At 42.8% G+C, this 24,330-nt stretch overlaps 1 protein-coding gene across 2 annotated transcripts in view; it reads right to left on the reverse strand.

The window, feature by feature from the left end:
- LOC108352304 (uncharacterized) overlaps nucleotides 1-24,330 on the reverse strand; it is a 300,039-nt gene that overhangs the window by 119,563 nt on the left and 156,146 nt on the right. Inside the window, exon 1 of one of the 2 annotated variants that reach the window (XR_005491172.2) lies at nucleotides 6,970-23,685. The exons of the other annotated variant lie outside the window; for it this stretch is intronic. The gene's annotated coding sequence lies outside the window, so the exon portion shown is untranslated. Of the gene's footprint in view, nucleotides 1-6,969; nucleotides 23,686-24,330 lie in introns of those variants that run through there. 2 annotated transcript variants of the gene reach the window in all.

Here is a 24,330-nt window from a genome sequence, read left to right on the forward strand (position 1 = left end):
AGCTGTGTTCCCATGCTAGAATCTCCAAACAAGCTCTCAAGGTCCATTGTAGGAATGTAGGGTAGTAAAGCTTATGGACTACTCAAAGAACTGTGGACCTTGGCGTGGGCCGGGGAATCCACTACTTCCTGGTCATTTCTGACTGCCCCTATCCCTTGCCACCTCTTGGATGCCCTGATGAAGCCAGCAACTGTGAGTATTATTCATTGCCCGGGACATCAGGAGGGAAGAGATTCAGTGGCATGGGCCAATAGTGAAGCAGATCAAGTGGCTCGAGAAATGGCTATGCAGGAGCCTATCCTGGTTGCAGGCCTGCAAGAGACAGCCACTGGGAACTGGGATTGGACTAAGGGATGACCTCACTTAGAATGTACAACAGAAGAAAAGCCCAAATTGCTTAAGGACAATGGCACACTTGAGGGGAAAACTATACTCCCCAGAGAATAAACAAAAGACTCAAATGGACTCATTTAGGGGGATAAGAAGCTTATCCAAGTAGTTAAGGTATTTGTAATAGACTTTAGGATTTTAGCCAGAGAGACAGAAGAAAAATGTAAGGTATGTCAGCAAGTGAATGCTTAGCAAGCAAAAAGGGCAAAGAAACCTAGGGAATTTAGTGGGAAGTCGAAGTTAACTTCACTGAGATAAAACCAGGAGTACTTGTAGATATCTTTTTAGGAATAGATAGCTTTCCCCACCAAGCAAGACATGGCCTCAGTAGTCATCAAGAAGATACTAGAAGAAATCTTCCCCTGGTTTGGAGTGCCCAATGGAATCGAGTCAGACAACTGCTGGGCTTTCGTTGCCAAGGTAAGCCAGGGTGTGGCCAGGTATTTAGAGATCAATTGGAAATTATATTACAGACCTCAAAGCTCAGGACAGGTAGAGAGAATAAATAGAACTCTAAAAGAGACCCTGACCGACTGCAGACTGGTACAACCATTCTGGAAATCAGTCTGGAGGTTCCTCAGAAAATTGGACATTGAACTGCCTGAGGATCCAGCTATACCTCTCTTGGGCATATACCCAAAAGATGCCCCAACATATAAAAAAGACACGTGCTCCACTAAGTTCATCACCGCCTTATTTATAATAGCCAGAAGCTGGAAAGAACCCAGATGCCCTTCAACAGAGGAATGGGTACAGAAAATGTGGTACATCTACACAATGGAATATTACTCCGCTATCAAAAACAATGACTTTATGAAATTCGTAGGCAAATGGTTGGAACTGGAAAATATCATCCTGAGTGAGGTAACGCAATCACAGAAAAACACACATGGTATGCACTCATTGATAAGTGGCTATTAGCCCAAATGCTTGAATTACCCTAGATGCCTAGAACACATGAAACTCAAGACGGATGATCAAAATGTGAATGCTTCACTCCTTCTTTAAAAGGGGAACAAGAATACCGTTGGCAGGGAAGAGAGAGGCAAAGATTAAAACAGACACAGAAGGAACACCCATTCAGAGCCTGCCCCACATGTGGCCCATACATATACAGCCATCCAATTAGACAAGATGGATGAAGCAAAGAAGTGCAGACCGACAGGAGCCGGATGTAGATCGCTCCTGAGAGACACAGCCAGAATACAGCAAATACAGAGGCGAATGCCAGCAGCAAACCACTGAACTGAGAATAGAACCCCCGTTGAAGGAATCAGAGAAAGAACTGGAAGAGCTTGAAGGGGCTCAAGACCCCATATGTACAACAATGCCAAGCAACCAGAGCTTCCAGGGACTAAGCCACTACCTAAAGACTATACATGGACTGACCGTGGACTCTGACCTCATAGGTAGCAATGAGTATCCTAGTAAGAGCACCAGTGGAAGGGGAAGCCCTTGGTCCTGCTAAGACTGAACCCCCAGTGAACTAGATTGTTGGGGGGAGGGTGGCAATGGGGGGAGGGGAACACCCATAAGGAAGGGGAGGGGGAGGGATTAGGGGGATGTTTGCCCGGAAACCGGGAAAGGGAATAACACTTGAAATGTATATAAGAAATACTCAAGTTAATAAAAAAAATTTTAAAAAAAGAGACCCTGACCAAATTGACCATGGAGACTGGCCCAGACTGGGTGGCACTCCCCTCTTGCTCTCGTCAGAGCAAGAAATATCCCTTCCAGATTCAGCCTTACCCCCTTTGAAATGTAATACAGGGCCTCAGCTTCTCTGACTGTATTAGATGTTACTGAAACAACATGTCATAGTAATAATGATTTGTATGCCAGGCTAAAAGACATGCATGTGATACAGAAAGAAGTCTGATCACAGCTGGCAATAGCCTATGTCCTGAGGACCCCTGAGACATCTCACAAGTTCCAGGTCAGAGATTCCATCCAAGTATGACAACATCGGGTCCAGACACTTGAGACTTGCTAGAGAGGACCATACCTGGTGCTGCTGACCACCCTGACAGCTGTCAAGTGTCAGCCCTCACCAGCTGTGTACTAGCTCTTGGGGTTGGGAGCTGAGAAAAAGCTAAGTGGATACATCAGAGACATGAGCTGTAATGCTCACTTGAGGAGTGTGCTTTGAAAGCAAGAATTTCATGTTTGCCCTGGGTTCCATCAAGATAGGTCCCCCAATCACAGGTGTGGGGATAGGCTTGATTTCTATTGCAAATGATGTAAAGGCATTGCATATGTTAGTACTCCTAACACTTCTTGGGATTGTGCCTCAGATCACAACCTCTATAAGTTTAGAAGTTCTAAAAGGCAGTCATGACTTTTGTGTGTAGGTTCAGATAGTGCCCAGATTTGAATCCTGATGCTAAAGACTTAGTAAGACACAAAGGAATTACTCTGAGGGCTGAGTTTAGGTGCTAAATTGGAAACGACTACTGATTCTCTTAAGTTGTGCCGCAAGTGTCTTACCAATAGCGGATAAATATCTAAGCTCGAGGAATCCCTGACCTGGTGGTCGTACAAAACAGGAGGGGGCCAGATTTACTCTTCCTCAAAGATGAAGGGCTATGTGCTGCCTTAAGAGAGAAACGTTGCTTTTAAGAGACAGAAGAACAACAAGGAAGGATGGTTCAATAGATCTCCCTGGTTGACTACTTTAATCTCCTCATTAATAGGGTCACTCTTAATTTTACCCTTGCTCCTTGCCATGTATCGTTAATAAGTTTGTAACTTTTGTTAGAGAAAGAGTGAGTGATGTACAGATTTTGATGTTACACCAACAATATCATGCTTTAGAAGGACAAGAAAATCAGTATTATGAAGATACTGAAGTTTAGTTCTATGATTAGAACTAGCCATTAGAAGAAGTGGGGAATGAAAGGAAAACGTTTAAAATTGCCCCCTAGACAAAAGTTGAAGCCAAAAGCGGGCCCTGGAACTGCCTGTTCCAGAAACTAGCTGATCACAGAAAGAGTAATTGCACCAGCTGGTTCAGCCACTTTTTTCCAGAAACTAGCTAACCATAATAGCAGCTGACCATAATAGCAGCTGACCATAGTAGCAGGAACTGGTTAACAATAAAATTAGATTAAAGTCTTAAAGAACAATTATGAGAAACAGGAGGTTCTTCCTTGTGATTCGATAGGTTTTTCCTTTAAATACCCCTTCTTCCAATCATTCGAGGTTGAGCTCCTCTACCCCTGCATGGGATACAAGTCTCGACCCCAGTGCACTGGTTTCTGTCATCCCTATCAATAAACCTCTTGTTGATTGCATCAAGATCAGTCTCTCGTGAGTTCTTGGGGGGGGGGGGTTGCATCAATCCGAGACTTGAGTGAGGGTCTCCCCGCTCCAGGGGTCTTTCAAGAGACTGGTGCCAGCATCAGGAACTGGATGGTAATCCTCAGCACCCACACAAAGGCTGGCACACCTGCATCCCAGCACTGTGGGAAATGGAGAGCCTGCCAGCCCAGCCTGATCAGACACAGCAAGCGTCTGGTTCAGTTGGAGACACCACTTCAAAAGAGAGGAAAAGCCCTGTTCTCCATATATGACAAGTCTGTCACACACATGGCTGTGTGTTTTGTGTAGGTCAAGTCAGTCAAAATTCCAGCATGGGAAGAAGCAGAACTTTCAAAGTTCCACGCTGAGCAGAAGAGCCAGTGATGCATGATGGCTCCTGAAGGACAGAGAGTCAGGTTTTCCTCAGAGATGAATCCCTGGTAGATTTCTCATGCTCCAGTGGATGGCCCTACACCCAGACTGGAAGTCCTTCTTGGCCTCAGTATGTTTAAAACATGAAGATATGAAACTGGGAGGGAGTCTTTGGCACCTAGGAGGACTTGGAACAGAGAAGCAAAGAAGTGCTTATGATCAAAATACACTGCAAACATGTATGAAATCGTCAAAGAATAAACAGGGTTTTTATCTGAATAAGTCAAGGGTGTGTGCAATTGTATGTGCAGTAATAATAATCGAAAGGAGGCCATCAGTGTGAGGGAGTAAAACAGGGATGTGTGTTGGGAGGACATCAGGGAGGGGGCAGTGATCCAATTATATAGTAATAAAAACATAAAGTAGAGAGGTATAGAAAATGCCTGATATCTTCTCCTAAGGTCTACATGCCCACACATACACACACACACACACACACACATACACACACACACACACACACACAAACACACACACACACAAATAAATGTAAAAACTGAACAATCACAGTTGGGAAGCTTGCCAGGAGAAAGACAGATAAAAAGGAGACCAGATTTGATTGGTATGGACATAAAAATGTCATTCTAAACCCCACTAATATACATTATATATATGACATATGTAATTATATATTATATATGTGATATACAATTCTGTATTGTTATAAATTTATATATTAAATAATTATGTTTAATATATTATACAAATATAAGGAATACAATATACAAATTTGATATATAAATATACATTTGTTTAGTACATGATAACGAGAACCGAGATAAATGGTTTGCACACCATGTGAAATGAATGTAAGTGCGGAGCGGATGGTGATAGCTCAGGCCACTCGGAATGACTCTAAAGCACAAGATTTGACTGTGTCCCTAAAGACGCAGCCTAAAATGAAATGTAAAGGAATCAACACCCTACTCAGTAACTGCTCATCATGCAAATGCTTTTGATACTCTGAAACTATCATAGGCTGCATTGTAAGGTAATGCAAATTAAAACAAAAACCTTGAGCTTAAGATTGAAAAAAAAAAGAAGTTCAAATAGGTGAAGTAAAACCTCTTACATTTGAATTACCATGATCAAGAAAAAAAAATCATTGCTTATTTTCTCCTTTCAAAAGAAGTAAGATTTCCTAGCTTTGCCTATTAAACGCCTCTGCAAGAACAGTCAGGAGCAGCAAATTGTGCTGTCCCTCAGTCATGTCCACTTAACATTGTCTTGTACAGAAAGAAGAGCTTTACTTGGGGGACTGGAGTGATGACTAAGTCCAGATCTGGAGCAGAGCCACTGCCACACGAGCAGGACGACCTTACACTAACCATCGAATCACTGTGAAGCCACCGGTGTGACTTTGAGCTTCACCTGATGGGAGTAGTGGGGGACGAAACAATGTCAGACATATTCAATGCAAAGCAGGAGTCAGATGAACCATGCACGCAGATGGAGACACACCAGCAGCAGCCCAGAAAAATCAGCAAGTTCATTACAAACAGCAGGAACCAGAAGTAGGAACCAGTTAGCCAGCTGATACCGGCCAGGGGTCTGTGTAAGAGAGCTGTCCCAGGCTGCAGTCACCAGAGAGGAAGATGCTGCACTGCCTTCTACAGGTGTTGGCTTGAGCTAAACATCTACTGTTCGTCAACATCCATACTAGGTCTAGCGAAGGCCCGACCATCCCCATGAGTCTACGGCATCGAGGTCCTTAACATGGCTGTACTCCTGTCAATCATGCACATTCACTCAGGGCTCCACCCACTCCTCAGCCCAGCTCAGAGCAAAACAGCAGACGGCTACCTCAAGAATTCTCAGGAGCCAGTCTCGGGACAGTCTGAGCACACAGACAAAGGTGAGAAACACGGGTTTGGGGAAGAAAAAACTCAAAGGAGATTAATTCATTTTCAGAAATTTCAAGTGACACGTGAAACAAAGCTCTAGTCACATGTCGAGATTGCCAGAGCACCGAATCACTTTCCTAGTAGTTAATAAAGCATTCATTTTCTCTACACAAACTCAATTTAAGACAATGCCAACAGTTCACGTGTGAAAGCTAACGATCGTCACAGAACATACAAATGGCATACAAAGAACGACAGGAAATGCCTACTAAAACTGTACTATGGCAATGCTCTCCCTGATAGACATTAAAACAACTAGTCAAAGGTCGGAGGCAAGCTATCCAGAGGCCAAGAATCCTGAAGTCCCAGATATTACTTTAGTATGAGCTAAAATGCAACATGCATGAGGCTTTTGCCTATGGTTGAATATTCAGTGGTCACCCAAGGACTGGGATAGACAGACAGAACTTGACAGACTACCTCAATACTTTTTGAAGTCAGTCAGTCTGTGCCTTCAGATGAGTAGTGTAAAGTTTGGTGCACAGTTTCCTACTAGCTAGGTGGAGGGGGCTGAGGGGACAATGAAGAAGGAGGAAGAGAAGAAAGTCAAAAGAATTAAGAGGTTTAAAAAAAAAAACAGCTTGAAGCTTATCAAGTCCTTCCGTGCTGTTCTGGGACTAGCCAAGATGAGGTCAACAATCATGAGCTTCTCTACAACCTGCTTCTATGGGGTCCCATTGGTCAGTCCTTCCCAGAGCTAACCTCTGACATCTGGGTCTGTGCAGGGGAGTTGTATAGGAACATCTGATACATAGATGCAATGCCTTACATTTTTTGAAAATGTATAAGAAATAAAAGGTTGAGGGACGGTAGGTAAAATAGGAAGTGTTGACAAGTACTAAGACCGTGAGAGACAAAAGCGTTTTGTTACTGGCTTCTCCGGTTTTGTATAGGTTTAAATGTTCTGATAATAGATTTTAATAAAAGCAATGGCATTACTTACTTAGCATGATATTAAGAACCCTCGAGGCTGAAGAGATGGCTCAGTGGTTAGGAATGTGTACTGCTTTTGCAGGGGACCCAAGTTCAGATCCAAGCACTCACTTTGGGGCAGCTCACAGTGGCCTGGAACTCCAGCTCGAAAAGATCTGGCGCCTTCTTCTGGCATCAATGGAAACTGCACTGACAAGTACAAACCCTTACTCAGACGTAGTCATACACACTTAATTAAAAGTAAAAATAAGGATTTTTTTGTGTGAAAATATTTTGATTTCTTTGGGTTAGGTCTTCTCTTCTCCTTGCCCTCAGTATTTTGACTTCCTGCATGTTTGTTGCCTGCCCAGACCAGTAAAATAATAGAAGGAATTTTCCCTGCTTTAATATTTTTATGTTCTGTGAATGATTAGAATCTAACTGTACTAAAGACTTTTGATTGTTTTATTAAGAATATTTAAATTAAGACCGATATAAATTAGAGGGTAAACTTTTTAAAATAAGAAAGCTATATGCTTATGACTTACAAAATAAAACGACCAAACATTAGTCAGGAAGATTTATAGTATTGGGCACACAAAGATGAAGTCTGTACTCCATGATTAAGTTCTATGCATCCACACTCTCTCCCTTAAAGACTAAGTCAAAATAGAAGTTATGTGACTTAGGGATGAACAATTAAATCATTGTTCCAAAGAACAGGCTGATCCGTGTAGATTGGAATGCTCAAATCAGCTTCCTCCTGAGTAAAAGGTCCCCTTAGCCTGTATCACTGCCACCGGCAGGGAATGGACCCTGCAAAAGGTTTTTAAAAGCTTCACAATGTTCATTTTGCAGCAACGTCATTTGCACACATATGAACGAAGGTTAACTGATGAACAGTCCCTCCTTCAGGGTTATTCCAGCCTTTAACTTGTAAGAGTCATCTTGCAGGTTTTCAGTCACGTTAGTAAAGCACTTGCCACTTAAGTATAAAGACGTGAGAGCCCATAGTACCCGCATAAAACAAAACCTGGCATGGGACGTGCCTGCAGGCCCGGGTCTGGGAAAACCGAGACTGGAGAGTCGCTGGAGCTCACTGGCTGTTTAACGCTGCCAAGTCAGTGATGTCTGGGCTTAGTGAAGGATGCTCTCTCAAACTCTCATGTGGAAAGCACTAGAAAAGACAGTATCACTGGTCTCTGGCTTCCATGAATATGTACACGTGCATGTGCACCTACACACATCCATGTAAACACATACGTGCATGTGTACCCGCACACATCCATGTATATACACACGTGCATGTGCACATACACAAGCACAAGCAGATTCATATATGCACAGCACACACACACACACACACACACACACACACACACACACAGTTCAGTGGGCATATCAATGTTACATTGTCCGATGTAACATTGTAATAAAATAACAAAAGGATGTAACTAGCTTTTTAAGAGTTCCCAGAATCCGTCTCTCTCCTGCTGTCTCCAGGGGAAAGCTGATAGAGCAACAGACTCCATGACGATACCAAGACTTCACAGATTTTACAGACACGTTTCTAGGCACCCATTCGCTTTCAAACTGTGGCTTAGGAAGCTCAGTGCCTTGCGCTCCTGTCTTCTGTGAGCATGACGTGAAGCTTGTAAAGCATTCTGATACCTAAACCACACAAAGACTCCGCAAAGAAACGCTTCCCTCTGAAAAGCGCGTTCACATGTGAACCATCACAGCTGTCCAAACAGGAGGCAAAACTGTGTGGTCCCTTAATCACTGGACGAGAAAAGGAAACTCCCCTTCTTCTTAGCGGTTTTGGTGAAGAGATAGCCAATACAGATTTGGAAAATGATTAGAAATCATTTTTCTTCCAGTGTCAGGACGGCTGGTGATTACTCCCAACTTAATCTTCATGCTCGTTCTGCGACTTCTCGCATCCATCTTTGTAAAGCGTTAGCGTCTCTATTTTTTCCCCCCCGTTCACTCTCTCTTGGTGGTTTCTCATCATTGCTGAAGTTTGAACTTTAGGTTGTCAAATAAAGTCTTCAGCAATCTGACCCAGGAAACGTCCCTATGCACAGCACACACACACACACACACACACACACACACACACACACACACACACACACACACCTTCTTACACCTTCTTCTCTTATGTGCAACAGGCAAGTGAGATTCTTACTACTACTAAATTCTTCTACTCTAAAATTCTTCTGACCCCACTTAGCAAATTCCATCTTCTCTCAAACAAGCCCTGCATTTGAGACTGGGGTACACATCACCACTCTCAAGACAGTAACTTGAAGCCATTGGAAGAGATTGGCTTGCCTACCTCTGACTTCCGCCAGTGGATCTGTGAACCAGTGCTGTAACAAGGGTGCTCTTCCTGCCTTTTCTTGCCCCTAATTATATCATGAACTCCTTAAAGCAATGTTGGCAGACATTTTTCCTTTGATTTCCTACTGTGGGTTTGCCAACTTCCATATAAAGTGTTATGCAACAGAAAGAAGCAGGTCCCTTCTTCAGAGGAGTGAAAACACCTACCTCTGTGTTACTGGTGGCTGCTTGGATGAACTAGCTGAAGCACGTGGATGAGCCTTGAAAAACTGACAGAGATGGTCAATGACATTACCCAAGAACAGGGATAACAGGATGTGTCATAGCAGAAGGCACCTGAGGGAAGCTGCTGTGACCACCGCCATGACAGAAGGGAGCTAGGAGGCACCAGAAGATGTGGAGTGGCGAGGAAGAGGTGTAAACACTGGCAATTTGTCACAATTCCACAAAAGTGGAAATAGGATCCTGAGACCCTCAACCTTGGAAAGGATCTAGTAACACTGGTGGCCACTAAGAGAGGAGTCCCTCTTCTTTGGATATATGGCAGGTGGTAGAATGCCCTTGTCCCAGTGAATGATCCAACAGTTACATACAGTATTGATTGGACTTAGGGGGGTTGTTACTGTCCAAAAAAACCTCGGAGGTAGGTAGGGTAATGGAGTGGAAGGCATGACAAAGTTGGAGAGGTGGCATTAAAATACATTGAAGAAATACATGAAATTATTTTCAAAGAATGAATAAAAGTATCATTGAATAAAAAGTGCAGGGACGGGAGTGTGGTTCAAGAGCAGAGCACTTCATAGCATGCGCAGTGCCCTGGCTTCAGTCCCTGGTGGTGTGTTTTATAAAAAGCCAAGTATGTGTTTTGTAGGACATGGCATGGTGAGGTGGGAGGAGTGCTTCGGCGGGACCATGCTGAGGCATCCCTTCCCCATGAGGTACCAGCCATACAACAGATATAGTATAGAGTTAATTTAGGTCATGGGTAGGGAGTTGAGAATGGGGGGAAGAGGGGCAGGGACAGGGAGAGACAAGGAGAGGTACACAGAGAGGGAGGAGGAGGAAGGGAGAGGGGAAGGAGGGAGAGAGGGAGAGAAGAGGAGGAGAGAAGAGGGGAAGGGGAGGGGGAGGGGAGAGGCTAGGTAAGGCTAAGGAAAGCCAGGAACACATGGAGAGAGGGGGGGAGGAGTAAAAGGAGAAAGGAAAGGGGGTTAGGGAGAGAAAAGAGTCAAAGAGGAAGAGAGGGGTGCAAACAGCCCCCTTTACAGCAAGCCAGGCCTACAGGGCCGTTGCCAGGTAACTGTTGGGCAGAGCGTAGAAGGAATGCTAACACCTAGCACCACCCAAATAATAAGTCTAAAATTGTTCAGGGAATAGCACAGAAAGGGTGCAGGAAGATCGTAAAAGCCAGGGGACCGAGTAAGCTTCAAGACCGTGACTTGTAAATATTACAAGGAAGCTGCCGAAAGCTCAGCAACATGGCTGCCCTAAGTAAGACCTCAATGCCTGACAACACCAGTTGTCATGACAACGTGGATGTGAGATGCCTCACTGGGTCCCACCCCAAGATGAGAGGAGGATCCTTAGTCTTCCAAAGGAAAGAGCCCAATAGTTGGTTATCCAGCGCCCAGTTGTCAACCCTAAAAACATACATATGTAAGCAACACTAAATAGATTCAGGAGCTTGTGTATGTGTTTTGTTGTATGTAGGTGGCTGTATATGTATTTGTGTGAGTAAAAGAATAAGAGAAAAGAGAGAAACGGCCATGAATCTGAGAGGAAACGAAAGGTGTTAGCAGGAGAGGAAGGGGGAAATGGTGTTAAGAATATTTTAATTACGAATAAAATCCAGGGCAGGAGAAACGGCTCAGTGGTTAAAAGCACTGACTGCTCTTCCAGAGGTCCTGAGTTCAAATCCCAGTCAACCACATGGTGGCTCACAACCATCTGTAATGGGATCTGACGCCCTCTTCTGGTGTGTCTGAAGAGAACAACAGTGTACTCGCAGACATAAAATAAATAAATCTTTAAAAAATATTTAAAAAAATAAAATAAAGTAACATTTTTACAATAGTGACAATGGCTTCATGACACTAATGATAATCCTTGTCTTGCATCCTGAGGTGATGGGTATTTAGAGCTTTAGAATATGTTTACGAAATTTGCTAGTTGTTTTTATGTTCAAGTGCATATAATTTTGTCCAAAAAACCATGTTGGCAAGGAGAAGAAAGCATTTGTTAATTACAGGGGGTGGGGGGACTGTAAGAGAGAAAATGGAAGAAAAAGGGGTAGGGGGGGAGACTCAGGGAAATTCACGGAGAGACAAACTAAATAACCCATGCCCACCACCACTCCATTCAGCTTTGACTGGAGTTTGTGCTGCCATTTTAGCTGTCTGTAGCTTATAAAACAGACGCTAACAACAGGCCTGGGTAAGAGTTGACCCAAAAGAGCCAAGATACAGTGTGTTACAGCGGGTCCCAGAATCACACTAACGTTTCTACGTCACTTGTAATACAGTCTCTGAAAAGTCGAGATTCAAGCAAATCTTGTGCCAAGACCCCACTCCTACACTCTCTGCTGTTCTTTCTGTTTTGTTTGTATTATTCCCTTGTAAGCATAACCTCATCGGGCTTCAGTTAAGGAACAGCTGCCACCAATCAGTCGAGGAATGAATTAACATTTGCAGCAGAGATCCTGGCTAGCTAGCTGGCTCCAGAGCACCAGGGCAAAAGGCAGAGTTTGTGAGGGCTGGAGTGGGCTGCACTTTACACCAGCAGAGAACATGACTGCTGACTAAGAAAAAGATAATGGAAATACGTTTAGTAAAATCCTTCTGCCTCTACTCTGAATCATGATGGAGGCTAACAGAACTTGTCAGTGAGTCATTTCCACTAGCGCATTAATAAATTCATGCTTTATCTGCCAAAAATGCAGTAAAGTCCTCTGAGTCTCCCCCACAGAGCTCACCACTGCGCTGGAGGATTTTTTTTTCTTTCTTTTCCCATAAATTCCGATCTTGTGTCCAATCCCATTTAGGTAGGGACTTTAGGATGTGAAGGAGGAAAGGAAGAATTTGAATATGCTAGTTTTCCGAAATTAATTTATTGTTAAGCTGTCAGTCTTTCACTGGGGAATTTTGACCACTGAAAAGAGTAAGAATCTGGTTGAAATTTCATTTCAGAGGACTTTAAGAATCCCCTGGTGCTACCCCTCCTCCACTTACTCTACTGCTGAACACAGGCTATGTGAGAGGAATCTGCATAACCTTTGGCCCTCCCTACCCAGTACTTGGTTTCCAGAAAAAACTGCAGCTCCCTTTTGAAAACTTCTCCCCATGAGGAAGACTGCAGGCTCTAAAGGAGCAGCCTCTCATCTGCATGAGGAGGTTTGAAAATCTCCAGCCTTAGACTCAGCATGAGACAACAGACCTCTGATCTCCCTGAATGCAGTGGAATATTAGCATGTGCCCTCACGTCTCTGCAAAGGCAATCATTTACATAAAGCGTAGCTTCCCACACTGCGCTCATTATTGTCATCTGAGGGGAAATGCTTTGAAGAAAACAGATAGGGAAATAGTTTCTTGAGCTGTGTTTAAATGGCAGGCCCCAGGTACACTACTCGAAGCAATTAAATACACGGAAAGAGGGGAAGCCTCGGTTGTGCTACCAACTGTGACTGTTTATTAGAAAACAAAACCAGGAGATCTGTAAACAGAGGAAACAGATAAACAGACATCTCTGCAAACCTGGAGAAGTGTGTCCTTGGCCACTCAATATGAATGGAGGCAACACCTGGGTAAAAACCCACTGGTTCCATTCTTGAAACTGTTGCTAGGTTTGCAGCCAATGTCCTAAAAGGACTTAACTGAAGTCTGTCTCTGAGCCAAGTCTCTTTGGCGATGATGTTCAAGAAACATAGAAGCAGCTTCCCCATCACCTGTCACCCAAGGCCATCAAATTCCATTACAGCCCAGCAAGGACCGAGAGTCTCTGACCAACACCTAGAAACAAAGACATACCACTGAAGACATCAATGGTTGATTGACAGTCTTAAATCCATGCCCATACTGTCACAGCAGGATGGGTGAAAAGTTCATGATCTGACTTCGATGACCTGGGATAATAATGTCTTCCTCACCTGGACGCTTGCTACCCACTGTTTGCACTACCCTGATACTAAAATCGTAGCAAAATTGCGATTGAGGTTTAAATAACATGATGGTGAGAGGTAGTCACAAGCCGCAGCCAATAAAAGCAATTACCAGAAGAGCTGAGTTTGATCCTTGGAATCACAAAATCATGGAAGGAACTAACTCCAGAGAGCTTTGTTCTATGACTTTCATACCGCCAAGGAACACATGCACCTCCAATATAAAACGTGAACACACATCCACACACACACATACACATAACACACACACATGCACTTACACATACAAGCACATACACACACATGCACATACACACACATACACACATATGCACAAACACACACAGACATATACGTATATACACATATATGCATGTACACATACATGCATACACACAGAAATATACACATACATGCATACACTTATCAGTAATGATGATGATGGTGATGATGAAAATGGCAAATTTTTTAAAAATGAGATGGAGAATTACTAAGGAAGACACCCAGTGTTGACTTCTGGACTCTACATAAATAGTTGAAAATCCATAGTTGCTCTGTCAGCTATGACTAATTATTAGAAAGCAAACACAGAAATGTTTTAATCTTTTATTTTCTTACTTCTATGCTTGCTTTATTTTTATGTTTCAATTTTTAATTTTGTTGTATTGTTTTTTAATCCTATGTGTGGGTATGTGCAGGTATCCAGGGAACCCAGAAGAGGGTACCATATGCGCTGGAACTGGAGTTTGGGCCAGCCAACATGGGTACTGGGAACCAACTGTGGTCCTCTGCAAGAGCAGCATGGGCTCTTAAAAAGTGAGCCATCTCCTCAGCTCTGCAGAACAGACTCCTTAAATAGGCGAGAAAGCTATCTCCGAAAATTTAGGTAAGTGCGTCATCGCTCTCTTCTGCTCTCTCTCCCTCCCTCCCGTCTCTGTCTCTTTGTCTGTCTCTCTCATACACACACACACACACACACACACACACACAAACATACACAGACACAAACACACGCATTCTCTCTCTTCAAAATATGGCAGCATAGGGATGAAGAGCAACCTATAAATAATAAAGCCCCATTTGTTATTGTCAATTACTCACGACTAATGTGAACAGTCCAGCACCTTAGAGTGTATCCTAGAGTATACGCTAGGGAATAAAATTCCATTTCCTTTATGTATTTCAATCCTAAGGCAAAAAAAAAATCTAATATTTTAACTCTTATCAGTTTTAGAAAACAAGATCGATTTAAGCTAAGAAATCACTTTCTGATAAAACATTATCACATTAAGCTAGATATCAATTATCTGACATTTAGAAACTTAAACATTTGCATCCTACGAGTTCTGTCTTAAAAATAAAAGTTGTCTCAACGGGTAAAATTGTAATAATATTGACCATGCAAGTAACAAAAGATTAGACGGCGTCTCTAAGGGCCTGGCTATTCCTTTACACTAGGTTTTATTACGAGAATTAAAATGTTCAGAATTATACTGTGATCTTGGCAGACAATGGCTAGAGTGCTATGATAAAAGTCTTAGAATTATGCCTTAAGAGGAAAATTAATGAACATTAGTGTGGTGCGGGAGACTTGGATATTTGAAAGCACATTTATGTGCACAGAGGTCAAAGGAACTTGGGTTTCTGAGCTTAGCTTTCAAAAACAAGGAAGAAATAACAGTTATCTCCGAATATCTGAATAGCCGTTATAATTACTCCCAGAAAATGGAATGAGACGTAATTGCGAGCAGCTTCAGGCAAACCGACCTCGTCTGTTTTCTGAGGATAGTGGATGGTATCGAATGAGAGAATGGCCAGCTACTGGAACACTTCATTGCTGAAAAGACTTCAGTTTGAAATGGGGCCAGAAAGGAATCCATGCCACATTTTATAAACGGTCTCTCAAATGCACATTGTGTGTTTCTGGGACGTCCCTGTCTTCTGCACTTCCCTTTAAAATACAGAGATGAAAGATGCCAACAGTTTTACATGGTCCTTGACTACAGTGTTGCTGCCAGCATAGCCGTATGACTTTAAAAATGGAAGTATTCTTTTTAGCTAAGAAAAAACTGACTCAGAGAAATTGTCTTCTTAAAAAGCTAAAATACAAAAAAGAAAAGTGGGCCATTATAAACAGAAACACGCGTGGCACATTAAACATCCCTTTCTGAGATGCGTACAAAGAGTCCTCGTAGACTTTCACTGCTAGTGAGTATCAGGCAATGTCTCCACTGCTGTTTAAAAAAAAAAAAAATGGTCCAACAAGTGATCAGAATGATAAGATATCCCTAAAGGTACAATCGCGGCACTAATACTGTGGTGACGGCCACAGCTGTCAAATTAAACTGATGATCCTCTCAAAAGGAGAGGAATCGAGTCTGGTACTGTAAGCCTTGCCAACTGCTCAATGGCTAGTGAAGTCACAGATCTCAACCACAGCAGTCTCCTAAGCAAACATAACTGCTAACAGCATTCTAAATACCTAGCCCTGCACACACAGAGAAAAGCGTAGTCCTCACCCCTCCTCAAAGAAGTTTCTTGTAGACTCTTTGAGCAGCAAATGGATTTCAATGACAGAAAGCCACAGCTGGTCAAAATTCAGAAAGCAACAGACTCAGGAATGTTCGGTCCAAGTGGTACATCTACAACACCACCCCCACATCTAGGATTCAGTGTAGGGAAAGGGGTGGAAAGATTGTAAGAGACAGAGGACCAGGAAGCCTCCTGCAAAATTGTATCTCTTAGGTGTGGCAGGGAAGCTACACCCAAGAAATCTCAACCATGTGGGTGTCCAAACAAGACCTGAACAATGACAAGCCAGTTGACATGGGACATGACAAAGGGGATGAGGAAACTCTCAGAGGGCCCACCCCTGGTTGAAGAACTACAATGAGGCCACTAAGAGATGGAGAGTTAGTCTTCTCCAAGGATGAGCCCCCAAAATGGTTATTCACTCCCAAGCGGTCAGCCGTGTGTGTGTGTGTGTGTGTGTGTGTGTGTGTGTGTGTGTGTGTGTGTACATGCAGGCAAAAAGAAGGAAGAAGAGGGAGGAGGAGGGAAAGGAAGAGGAGGAGGAAGGGGAGGATATTGAACTTGAGAGAAAGGAATTCTCTGCTTTTCTCCCCATTTCTTATAAAACAGTAAGAATGTAATGGGGGTGATAAAGGTCAGAACGTGTCCACACTGGTTTCCCTTGATTATCTCATTGAAGATACTGAGAGGAAATAAACTCCATGCACGTCAGGCTCAGTTTCCTCTAAGGAGTGTGGCAGAACCTATATATACTTTTTATATACTCTTTCCTCCTTTGCCCTGTGATTTCCACCACCCCCCGCCCCAGACACAGTGGCTCACCTTATCCAGACCTGCCCTGTGATGTGCTATCTCCTGATAAGTGGCAGACTGTGGGAATCCAGTTGTGCATAAGGTGCATTTAAAAATTAGACTTATAATTTAAAAAGTCAATGTTTTTCCTTCAATTACCATCTGCTGGAAATCTGTTTCTTTTCTAAAATTAGCTCTTGGTGGTGTGGTGAATGAGGTTGGTGCAATTAATTATTTACTCTAAAACCTGCCCAAGTTTTGTTCAAATTATAGGAAAATGCTGCACACGATCAAGCCAGCACTGGCATTGTCTGAGTAAGCTTATTTACTAGGAAAGCAGAACTATCCACTGAACTTAAGAAGCAGGAAAGAGAAAGTAGATCCGCACTAAATATAAAAAGAAAAAAGTTGCCTTTCCTAACATAGAACGAATCTTTCTGCTACATAAATAGAATTTGGATTGTGGTAATACATGTGGTGAACTCTAACTAAACTGTGGAGGAAGTAATTACTGTGTGTGTGTGTGTGTGTGTGTGTGTGTGTGTGTGTGTGTGTGTGTGTGTGTGTAAATAGTTGGAAGAATTTCAGCTGGCCCTAGAAACTTTGCTGAAATCTTATCACAAAATGAAATGGCTTTCTGTGCCTATAGAAGTCTTTGCAATGAAAGCAAGAAACCGTGGCACTCGAGAGAGGACGGTAAGGCACTGTAAAACAGGTGGTTGTAGAAAAGGAAATATTTTTTAGAGATTGCACAGAGGATAGCCTCCAAGAAATTCAATTGGATAAAAGTTCTAGGAAACGAAACATGAGGATAATAGAAAAGACAAAGTGAGATGAGAGGGGAAAGCTTTGTGGATACGCAAGCGTAGAAAGGATATCATAGGAAAATACTGTGAGTGGGCTCACGAGACGCGGATCCTCAACACAGGGCATTGAGAGAAAGATGGATGGGCGTAGTCTATAGTGTGAGTCTCTGATGTTGCTTTCAAATACAGAGGCTAAAGAAAGTTGGAGGACAGAATGTTAGGGGTCCCCTACTTCCTCCTAGAGATGAGGGGATCACACCCTGGCAGTGCTAAGAGAGGAATAAAAAGACGAGTCGGGGGATTTCTGCCTTCGAGGTCTGCAAAGTTAAAACTGTTTGCTGGCTGTGTTAAAAAGCCTAAACCAGTGACGGAAAACTCAAAGTCTACAAGAATTATTAAAGAACATAAAAGTCTGAATCAGGAGAGCCAAAAAGCAATCAGTAATTAGAGGTTACAGAAAAAGGACTTATGTTCCAAAGGAAGGGCTTGTAAGCTGAAAAAATCAACTTTTAAAACAAATATACAGACAAAAAGTAAAGTTTGCATAGTACTATATCAGAATTACTGTCCGCCAGTTCGCAACCCTCTACAACACTTCTCTTATGGAAAATATATGTGGGGAAGGCTCTTTCTCAGATGAGCATATACATTCATTTACTTCTAAAATGTTAAGTTAATTCACTTCAATAAGTGTACGCATGCATTTCAAGGCTCTTAAAACATCGTTCTGAAAACATGGCATAGACAGCAGTAACCTGATAATGACCAGTTCCTGAAGCTTCCTGGCAGGCTCTTTTTTTTTTTAACCATACTTGGTATTTTTATTGGATTTTTTAATTTACATTTCAAATGTTATCCCCTTTCCTGGTTTCCCCTTCAGAAATTCACTATCTCTTCTCCCCTCTCCCTGCTTCTATAAAGATGTTCCCCCACCCATCCATCCACTTCCTCCCTGCCCTGACATTCCCCTACACTGGAGCATCCCCTCCCATTGATGCCTGACAAGGCCATCCTCTGCTACATATACAGATGGAGCCATAGGTCCATCCCTGTGTACTGGTTGGTGGTTTAGTCCCCTAGGAGCTCTGGAAGCTCTGGTTGGTTGATATTATTGTTGTTCTTATAGGGTTGTAAACCCTTCAGCTCCTTCAGTCCTTTCTCTAACTCCTCCATTGGGGACTCTATTTTTAGTTCAATGGTTGGCTGCAATCATCCACCTCTGTGTTTGTCAGGCTCTGAAAGAGCTTCTCAGGAGACAGCTATATCAGGCTCCTGTCAGTAAACACTTCTTGGCATCAGCAATAGTGTCTGAGTTTGGTGGCTGAATATGGGATGGATCCCCAGGTGGGGCAGTCTCTGGATGGCCTTTCCTTCAGTCTCTGCTCAAACTTTGTCTCCACATATTTCCTCCTATGAGTATTTTGTTCCCCCTTCTAAGAAAGACAGAAGCATCCACACTTTGATCGTCCTTCTTCTTGAGCTTCATGTAGTCTGTGAATTCTATCTTGGGTATTTTGAGCTTGTGGATTAATATCTGCCATGAATGTTTTTTATGTCTGGGTTACCTCACTCAGGATGATATTTTCTAGTTCCATCCATTTCTCTATGAATTTCATGAAGTTATTGTTTTTGATAGCTGAGTAATATTCCATTGTATAGATGTACCACATTTTCTGTATCCATTCCTCTGTTGAAGGGCATCTGGGTTCTTTCCAGCTTCTGGCTATTATAAATAAGGCTGCTATGAACATAGGGGAGAATGTGTCTTTGTTATATGTTGGGGCATCTTTTGGGTATATGCCCAAGAGAGGTATAGCTGGGTCCTCAGGTAGTTCAATGTCCAATTTTCTGAGGAACCTCCAGACTGATTTCCAGAGTGGTTGTACCAGTCTGCAATCCCACCAACAATGGAGGAGTGTTCCTCTTTCTCCACATCCTCGCCAGCATCTGCTGTCATCCGAGTTTTTGATCTTAACTGTTCTGACTGGTGTGAGGCAGAAGGGCAGGCTCTTTCCAAAGTGGATTTTAGTTTCAGACCAGAGAGATAAAACCTAAAGAGGGGTGTGGACTCCAACCCACAGAGCAGTTTTGGATTGATCAGTTGTGGCTTAGCCAGAAACGGGGACCATTAAAGAGCTTGCCTTGTGCTTTAGTTGAAACAGTTTGTCTTCATCTAACAGAATGGTGGCGGGTGAGCTTTACAAACTCAAACAAGTGAAAAAATACCTACTACCCCAGACACTTCATACAGCGTTAACTCCGATATCTCCATTTGAAGTAACTAAGTGGCCACGAAGTCCACTGTGTCACAGAGGCTGTAGAGCATGCTCAATGACCCAAATGTAAATGTGTATCAATCACCTCTTACGTTTGGACCCACTACTGACCATGAAATGTGTACATAAGGTTTTGACACAAACCCAATAGGAGTCTCCTTCACCGGGATCTCTGGAAGCTCTTGAAGTGCGTGCAAGGTAAGTGTTTGGCTACAAGGGAAACCATTGCTGCTTGTATCCATCTGGGGTGTGTCCACTCCATGTACTGACAGGAAAACCCAAGTCTGGCTTGGTACCTCAGACAAGCCATAAATAATATGTGTCTTCCTTGGGCCTGTAGAAGAAAATGTAGGTATTTCTGCTCCATACCCAATAGTTCCAAACAAAAAATGACATTGGGCCATCTTACCTAACTGGGTGGGGCAACAGCCTGGAACTTACACAAACCCCCTGAAGCCTTCTCAGAGGTAGATGATTTCATGCCTGGAAATTGTTTCTTTTTATCATGAATTTTTACTCTCTGCTCATTAAACCGACTAAATGGAGTCAGTAAATAAATGCACACAGACACCTCGGGATACGCGGTGAGGTGATCGCAAAGTCACTATGCTTAGCAAGAAAGAATCACAGAAATAAGTAAGGTGGCATTGCTCAGGATTCCCCAAAAGTGAACTCATCCATCAAGGTAAGTGGAGCTCAGTCTCAGGTAAATAAAGTAATTTTGACAGCTGCAGACGGTGACTTCTTCATTGGAAAGAAGGAGGAAGCGATTTGTCATTGGCTAAAGTATTACCGTGGAAGCTTAGGAAAGTGTGAAGTGACATCGTCAACTCTGCAAAGCGGTAATCATTGGAATCTACAGCGTGCGTTTGGTGGATGCTGTGGGCGGAGACTCAGTGGACACTTCAGTGACGGCAGTGCCATAGCCAAATCCCCTTGACTGGCTCTGCCGTTGCTCCTGTTTTTCTAGAATCATAATTTACCAAGCCAAGGCTACACACCGTTGTAACTAAAGCTTCCAGATCCAAAACTACACACAGCCTAGGGGAAAAAGTCAAAAAGCCTTTAGTCAAAAATGACCAAGTCCACAAACAGCTCCATACCCAGAGCCTAAGCCTGAAGAGCCAAGGAAAGAGCCTATCTCCTGAGAAGACTCTCCCGCAAGAGGGTCGGATTGGGAGCAGTAGAGGAGACCCTTCAAGATGCAAATTACCTGATTCATACCTGTAAGAATAGTTTATATGAGCACATAAGCACACAATATGGTAGGACGCCAATGACTTGTGAAAGTCCCTTTAAGAGATGATGACTACTAAGGAAAGGGACAAATCTTTGGGGACTTAATCAACTCTCACTTCTTGATGGGATTCTGGATTATATGGGTCTGTCTGTGGGGAAATTGAGTTGCTGCACCCATGTGAGCGACTTTGTTCTCATGTTCTTTTTTGGTAGAATTTGCATTTTAAAAGCCAAAGGGCAGATGCAAACTTGCAGTTCATTCCTCACTGGGGTAATCCCAGAATATTAAAGCATTCTTATTCATTAACTCCTATTAGCATTTATTTAATATGTTTGGCATATATCTCGCTCTACTTAAGCCTTCCCCGATCACTAATAATTTCAAATTAACATCTGACTGCAACATATGGTAAAATGGCGCCTGGCTGCTCCTATTTCTTATCTATACAAGCCAGATACCATACAGCATTACACAAACAGTAAACAATACATCAAAGTGGCTGAGAACTGGGGCCTTGGCATTAAAGTTTCTGAATTGAAACTCTCTGCTCCACTAACTGTGCTACGTGTGGTACGTGCAAACTACTCATCCCCTGTAAATTCATATCTTTGCAGTAGTGATAATAATAGGATTGCTTTCTATATAGGATTCTTATAAAGATTAGTTAGGATACCTGGTAGGTCAGAGGTTTAGCGCTTGCCTGGCATGCTCCAGGCTCTTGGTTCTGCCCCCAGCTCTATAATAATAACATTAAAAATTAATTAATCAATTAGTTGATATTAACAAATCTGTAAAAACCCTCTTAGAACAATTACAACTCATGGTAAATTCTACAAGTACCAGCCACTGTCACTCGTATAAATAACACTTCTCTAGATCTTGGTATAACCATTTGGTTAGTGAATTTTATGAATAGGGAGTCAATTTTCCATTTACTAAATCAAGGCCTGACAGAATGATGCCAGAAACATAGATGGTACAGGCCTTTTAGATGGTCCCATGTCATTGGACAGTAAAGAAAAGATGATTTTTGCTATTAAGTGGCAAAATTTGACTGAATTTTGTTCATGCTCCAAGTGTCCTACGGACATTAACTAGTTTTTATGAACAACAAAACTGGAAATCTAGCTGATGCTATTGCTAATCAAAGTCATAAAGTACAGCTTAGCTCCCCATGACTTGCCTTGGAAAAATTTGATAAAAAGAGAAACTACATAAAGACAAGACTGTTGTTCCAAAGAGAAACTAATCAAAATGCTCATCCTAATCACACTACGAGAGAGAGAGTTCTAGAAAGATCACTAAGTATATAGTTATATCCCCGTTCATAGAGAAATTAGCATGGCTACGCTCATGGCCTTAATCACTTGCCAGCTGGAGGGATGGGGATGGGGAGCAGAGCTTTATCTGGTTGAGACTGTGCTGATCTGAAAGGGGAGGTGAGTGACCTTTGCCACAGCTTGCAATCTTCAGGATTCCTTCCTAATTGTCCAGTGGGGATCACGGTTTTGCTTTCGTCATGTCAGAATGCCCCTGACCAAAAGCCATCAAGGCAGAGTCATTCTCGTGACCCACTCACCTGAACCCTGTGCACAAAAGGCTTCCAGGTAGGGTTGGCAAGGCTGAGGTGTTCAAACCAGGGCACCCAGATGAAACCCTGCCCCAGTGACCCCCAATATAAGCCTAGGACACAGAACCCGGTCTAAACCAAGGCAATGTTCCTGGCAGTTTGAGTGGGACTATCCCACACTTACATTTTGGAAGTGTGACTTACAAGGATACTGGCTCACACCTGGAGAGAAATCTGCCTCAGAATTAACTGAACCATGAGTGTCACCCACACCTGGCTTAACGATATTTAGATGCAAGGTTAGAGGTTAGCCTTCAGAGATGATACTGAGGTGCATTAATACTTTTAGAATATTGAGATGCAATCTATTTATTAAGCATGTGCAAAAGATAAAAATTAGATTACAAAGGTAAAACTATACACTAAATATTTGTGCCTTCCCAAAATTCATATACTAAATTTCAAACTCCTCAGTGTGGGTTCTCTATGAGGGAGTTTTTTGGGAGAAAATTATGAATTTATCATCATCATCAGGACTCTTTTTATAAATTGTATTATAATTATGAATGGAATTATTTAAGAATGAAATTACTACCTTTATGAGAAAGGTATAATGGTTTGAATGAGAATGGCCAAATTGGCTCATATATTTGAATGCTTGGCCACCAAGGAGTGATACCATTTGAAAGAGTTAGGAGGTGTGACCTTGGTGGAGGAAGTGTGTCACTGGAGGGTGGAGTGGCTTTGAGGTTTCAAAAACCCATGCCAAACCCAGAGTCTTACTCTCTTCCTACTGCCTATGGATCCAGATGTAGAACTCTCAGTTACTTCTCCAGTACCAGGCCTGCCTGCATGCCGCATGCTCCCTGTCGTGAGGATAATGGACTACATCTCTGAAACTGTAAACAAGGCCCAATTAAATGCTTTATTTTTATTTTATGTTTTTTTACCATTTTATTTTTTAATGGATATTTTTTCCTTACATTTCAAATGTTATCTCCTTTCCTGAGGAATCCCCCTATCTCTTCTCCCTCCTCCTGCTTCTATGAGAGTGTTCCCCCACCCACCCATCCACTCCCTCCCATCTCCCTGCCCTGGCATTCCCCTAAACCGGGGCATTGAGCCTTCACAGGGCCAAGGGCTTCTCCTCTCATTGATGCCCAATAAGGCCAACCCTCTGCTACATATGGGGCTGAACCCATGGGTCCCTCCAAGTGTACTCTTTGGTTGGTGGTTTAGACTCTGGGAGCTCTGGGTTTCTGGTTGGTGAATATTGTTGTTCTTCCTATGGGGTCGAAAACCCCTTCAGCTCTTTCAGTCCTTTTTCTAACTCCTCAATAGGGTCCCCCGTTTTCAGTCCAATGTTTGGGAGAGCATCTGACTCTCTATCTGTCAAGCTCTGGCAGAGCCTCTCAGGAGACAGCTGTATCAGGCTCCTGTCAGCATGCACTTCTTGGCATCCACAATACTGTCTGAGTTTGGTGACAGTATATGGGATGGATCCCCTTGTGGGGCCATCTCTGAATGACCTTTCCCTCAGTCTCTGCTTCATACTTTGCCTCTGTATTTCCTCCTCTGAATATTTTCTTCTCCCTTTAAAGCATCCATTCTTTGATCTTTCAACTTCTTGAGTTTCATGTAGTCTGTGGATTGTATCTTGGGTATTCCAAGCTTTTG

The sequence above is a fragment of the Rattus norvegicus genome, chromosome 11 (genome assembly GCF_036323735.1).
Source record: "Rattus norvegicus strain BN/NHsdMcwi chromosome 11, GRCr8, whole genome shotgun sequence".
NCBI classification, from domain to species: Eukaryota; Metazoa; Chordata; class Mammalia; order Rodentia; family Muridae; genus Rattus; species Rattus norvegicus.